The following is a 5,892-nucleotide window of genomic DNA, read 5'->3' as shown; positions in this document are numbered from 1 at the left end:
CACTGGTCTCCTTGTGAATTAGCAAAGGGAGAGAGGACCCCTAGAAGGCAACCAGGGGTCTTCCAGTATAGTTTTCTCCTGTGCCCAGAAGGAAGGGGACAGGGCTGCCCTCTCTCCCCACCACAGGGGGAGAGCAGGAGTGGCCAGTAGCTCCTGTAATGGCCTCGCTCTTTCATTGCTGCCTATGGAAGGGCCACTTGGCCCGGTCCGGTGGGCGGGCTGGGGAAGGGGCATCACACAGTCCCTGCCCTGTGGTCTGTGGCCCCGCGAACAGGGCTGGTGGATGGAAACACAGCCCAGTGCGGCAAGTACAGGCACCAAGGGCCCACTGACAGGAAACTGACTCAGCTGGGGTTGAGGAGTTGCAAATGCTTCACAGAGAAGGTGACATTTGAGGGGGTCTCTAAGGATAATCTTTCAGCTTTGTTGTGAGTGACCGAGCCAGCCCAGACTGCTTTGAGCAGAAGAGGACATTTATCAGCATTAGCTACCTAACAGTTCCAGGATAGGGCTGTTTCAGGCACTCAGACAGCACTGTCAGCAATGCGTCTGGAACCATCTCCTGGCTCCAGCCTCCCTGGGAGGTGGCTTCAGTCTCAGGCAGGTTCTCCCCTAGTAATGCGGTGGCCGCAGCCACCAGCAGCTCCAGGCTTACTTACATTCTATAATTCAGCATCGGAAGGAGAAAGAGAAAGTGCCTCTTGGCCAGTAAAAGTCAAAAGTCTCAGAGCTGGTTCTCAGTGGGCCGGCTTGAAACAGGTGCTCTTCTCTGACCCAGACGCAGTGCGGGGGGCGGAGCCTATTCAGATACGTGCCTGCCGGGGGCCCGGGTCACGTGTCTGCTTCCCCTGCACAGAAGCTGGAACCACCCCTGCCCGCAAGGACAAAGCCTGGGGCCCTGTGATTTCTCAGGTGATCCGAGTGGCTGCCTTTAGAAGGAAGGGAGTGTTGGAAGTTGCAATCACAGAGCCCATCTGGAGGCTGAGATTTCCCCAGGGGGAGGGGCACTGTGGGCAGAAGGAATGGCACGTGCAGGGCTTACAGGCAAGGAAGGGTGTCGAATGGAGTCAGGCTACGGCTGAGGAGTTGGTTCATCACCTTGGACAACATTTCGCAAAGAAAATGAGATGCCACGTGAATGTCTCGGGTTCGACACAGTCCTGTGACCACACCCAGATCTGGATCCCTCCCGGGCAAGGTAAGTTACTGAAAAATGAAAGCACCACAATAATTTGTCCACTCTGTCAGCAGTAACCGCGGCTCCAAGAAGCTGACACCAAGAGGCTGACAGATAAGATAAGCATTGAGATAGGTGCAATTACCAGGTTTACAGCTGTAACAACACGCCTTTCTCTAGCAAGTTGGAGCGCACGCGGGAGTGCTGTAGAAGACAGAGACCAGATGCAGCCGAGGACCTTTTGAGAGGGAACCAAGAATGGTTTGCACCCCCAGCTCACATCATGCGGGAGTGCAATGCCCCCCAGGAGGTATCTGTCAATTGCAGGAAGCTCCTTTTGGCTCTGGACAGGTGCCTGGATTCCATTCATTCAGTCATTCATTCAACCAATATCCACTGGCTCTCTGCCAGGCACTTGGGATATAGCAGAAACAAGAAGACCCAAATCTGGAGTTCCCATTGTGGCTCAGGGGTAACAGACCCGACCAGTATCCTTGAGGATGTCGATTTGATTCATGGCCTCGCTCAATGGGTTGAGGATCTGATGTTGCTGAGAGCTGTGGTGTAGGTTGCAGACTCAGCTTGGTTCTGACACTGCGTTGCTGTGGTTGTGGCGTAGGTGGGCAGGTGCAGCTCCAGTTCAGCCCCCTAGCCTGGGAACACATGTGCTGCGGGTTCGGCTCTAAAAAGCAAAAAAAAAAAAAAAAAAAGTTCTTGTCTCTGCAAAACTGAGGGCCACGCACTGAGGGCTGGGGCATCTTTCTTCTTCATAATCCAGAAACTCCAGCAGACACTTGGAAATTTCTGTCTCCTGTCTCCTTGTCTCTATACTGGCAGAAATGTATTTTCCCACTAATATAAATAGCACCTATACCCCCACCATCTCTTTTCTTTCTCTTTCTCTCTCACACACTTTGGATGTTAACTGTCTGTTTTCTCTCTAAACAGCAATTTTGGTCATCCTCATACAAAAATCTTTCTGTTCTTTTTTTGTTTTTGTTTGTTCGTTTGTTTGTTTGTCTTTTGTCTTTTGAGGGCCGCACCTGCGGCCTATGGAGGTTCCCAGGCTTGGGGTCTAATCGGAGCTATAGCCGCTGGCCTACACCACAGCCACAGCAACGCCAGATCCGAGCTGTGTCTTCGAGGTACACCACAGTTCACGGCAACGGTGGATCTTTAACCCACTGAGTGAGGCCAGGGGTGGAATCCGCAACGTCATGGTTCCTAGTTGGATTCGTTAACCACTGCGCCATGATGGGAACTCCTGTTTTTGTTTCTTATTTCTTTTCCTTTTATTTTTTTGGTCTGTGGCATGTGCTAGTTCCTAGGCCAGGGATTGAACCTGTACCACAGCTGTAATCAGAGCCACAGCAGTGACAATGCCAAATCCTTAACCCATGGCACCACCAGGGAACTCCCGTTTCGATTCTGGGTTTTTTTTTTTGTCTTTTTTTTTTGCTATTTCTTGGGTCGCCCCTGCGGCATGTGGAGGTTTCCCAGGCTAAGGGTTGAATCGGAGCCATAGCCACCGGCCTACGCCAGAGCCACAGCAACGCGGGATCCGAGCCGCGTCTGCAACCTACACCACAGCTCACAGCAACGCCGGATCATTAACCCACTGAGCAAGGGCAGGGACCGAACCCGCAACCTCATGGTTCTTAGTCGGATTCGTTAACCACTGTGCCACGACGGGAACTCCTCGATTCTGTTTTTTTAAGGAAAAAGTGAGTGTGAGTAGCCCAACTCCAGAGGGTTGCATTTACCTAGGACCCTGGAGTTGTGCAGTGCACAACTGTACAAGGCAGCTCTAGACACTTTAGGAGACACAGAGCGGTCAGGCAAATAGGTCCTTGAACCCTTGTTTCCTGGTCTTCTGCCAAAATAAAGAATGCCCCTTTATCTGGTTAGAGGGAAGGAACTTTGATGTGTTTCTCTTTTTTTTTTTTTAGGCAGCATATGGAGGTTTCCAGTCTAGGGGTCAAATCAATCAGAGCTGTAGCCGCTGGTCCATACAACAGCCACAGCAATGTTGGCTCTGAGCCGCATCTGCGACCCACACCACAGCTCATGGCAATGCTGGATCTTTAACCCACTGAGCGAGGCCAGGGATAGAAACTGCATCCTCATGGATGCCAGTCAGATTGTTTCCACTGAGCCCCACCGGGACCTCGGTATCTCCGATGTGCTTTTCTCTTGAACAGGTCAGCCTTCCGTTTCTTTTCCCCTTTCATCTCTGTTTCTCCTTCAGGCACCTCCAGGAGAATCTTCCTAAACAAGAAAGTCACATTCTCCACATTCTTTGTAGGGCATATCTCAGGCTTCTCAGGGGCAAAAGCCACCATTTTGGCTGTAAATCCTTCTGTAGAAGAGGGGAGGTGGAGGAGGAGGAAAGAAAGGAGGGAGGGGCAGGGGCCTTGTCTTTTCATCCCAAAGCCACTCCGTTCCCACCTGGTTGGCCTCTGAACTTGCAGGTTCTCTGTGCTCCAAGGAAGAACACCCTTGAGGGGCTGTTTGGTGCTGGGCATCCCCTCCTTACCAATCCCCTTGCTTATTTTCCAGCTCAGTTATGATTTGTTTTCTTTGTTTCTTTCTTCTCTCTTTCTTTCCTCCTCCCTTAAGGTCTTTCCTTCAGTCCTGTCCCTGTGCCCTAGAGAGGGGACCCTCAGAGGCAAGGCGTCAGACACCCCCCCCCCCGCCGCCAGGCGATCTCTGGTAAGGTCCTGCCTCCAAGCTCAGTCACTGTGGGGACATGAAGAAGAGCCACTTCTCTTTCCCAAAGGACCCTGGGCTGGCTTCTCCTACTAGCTTGTGGTGGCATGCTGTGACTAAGGCAGGGTCACGATGAGTCACCCGCAGCAAGGAAGGTGCCCTTGGCTCCCCACCCCTTCCCAGAGCAGGCCCAGGGGTGTGTGAAGTGGGTCCGGAAGAGGTGCGTTATTCATGTAAGGCCATAAAACCCAGGGCTGACTGATTTTTTTTTAAAATGACTTTCTAAATGAATATTTAGAAAAGGGGGGGAAGTCTATTTCTGCCATATTTCCCCTACCCCTCATCTCCTGCCATTGCTATCCCAGAAGTCTGAGGATATAGCAGTGTGACCAGAGAGCTCTTTTCTTTCTAGGATTTGTTTTTTCTTTTTCTTTTTTCCTTTTTTTTTTTCGCTTTTTAGGGCCACATTTGTGGCATGTGGAGGTTCCCAGGCTAGAAGTTGAATCGGAGCTATAGCTGCCGGTCTACGCCACAGCCACGGCAATGCCAGATCCGAGCCATGTCTTCCGACCTACACCACAGCTCATGGCAATGCCGGGATCCTAAACCCACTGAGCGGGGCCAGGGAGCGAACCCGCAACCTCATGGTTCCTAGTCAGATTCCTTTCCGCTGTGCCACGAAGGGATCGCCTCATTCCAGGATTTGAATCTCAGTTCCCAACTCAGCAGCCGTGTGTCTCAGGACAAGTTACCTAACTTCTGAGCTTCATCTGTAAAATGGGAATAGTTGTAAAATACCAATCCAGAAGGTTGAGAGGATTAAATGAGAGACCTACCTAAGGGCAGTTAGCACTATGCCTGGCAGGTAAAATTCCCTAAATAAGTGTTAGTTATTCTTATGAGGCAATTATGGAGTGCCTCCTACACTTGCTGCCTAGCCTTTGAGGAGATCTAGCATGGAACACGGACTTGTAAATCGAAAGATTACAATACAATGGGTAATACAACAGGTAGAACCATAAGAGAGATAACCTGGGAGTTCTAACACCTGGAGACTGTTAAAAGTTTTACACAGGGTAGCAGCACACTCAGAGCTATAATTGAGAAAAATACAACTTGGCAGATGTGTGCTATGCAATTAGGGGCAGCAAGACTATAGAATACCAGGGACAGGCTGTCATAGGAATACAGATATAGATATGGAATATAGAGATAGCAGTGATCGTGACGGCAGAGAGAGTAGAGGATATCCATGGCCAGACTTAGAGAATCTGGGCAGATGACTTGAAAGCCTCAACAGAGAGGACTCCATATGTCTCCTTGACTTGGCACACTCTGGTCCCTTTGTCTTGAATGCTTTTCCCCAACTGCCATTCAATATTCAGCTCAAGCCACTGGGAAGTACTCTTGGGTTCCTCTAAAGCATGGATTAGGGGGCCCTGCTCTATGTTCCTAGAGCCCCTTGTCCTTACCCCCATCAAATGGCTTGGCATCCCTTCGTCATGGCCTGTTTCCTGGTTCCTCCTACGGGGTCTGAGAATTCCCCGAGGGAAGGGCCCAGCCTAGATGACCTCTGCGACCGAAAGGCAAATGTGGTGTCAACTGTTTGCTGAATGAATCAGTGAAAACAAGAGCTTAACAGATCTGAAAATATTCAGAAAATATTCGTCTCAGGGAACTCAGGCCCTGAGGCCACATCACCTTTTCTACTCCAATTCTGTCTCTTAGTTGCTGCCCAGAAGCACCGGGCCTTCCAGGAAATTGAAGCCTGGACTAGCCAGAACCGCGTGGCCAACAGCACACAGACAAACTTCTGCGGACTGCTAGTTGAGGCCCCGCCCCTCGGCCCTAGACTCCGCCTCTCCACTCTCTGCACTCCCTGTCCCCACCAGGCGGCGACGCCCAAGAGTCCGCATGCGCAGTGAGCGCGCGAGCCGCCCCTTGCCCTTCTCCCAATGGCGGGCGGCAGTCCCCTTCCCGGCATCCTCCCGGAGGCAGGGAGTACG

Source organism: Phacochoerus africanus, chromosome 14 (assembly GCF_016906955.1).
Source record: "Phacochoerus africanus isolate WHEZ1 chromosome 14, ROS_Pafr_v1, whole genome shotgun sequence".
Classification (NCBI taxonomy): Eukaryota; Metazoa; Chordata; class Mammalia; order Artiodactyla; family Suidae; genus Phacochoerus; species Phacochoerus africanus.
This window is presented reverse-complemented; position numbering follows the sequence as displayed.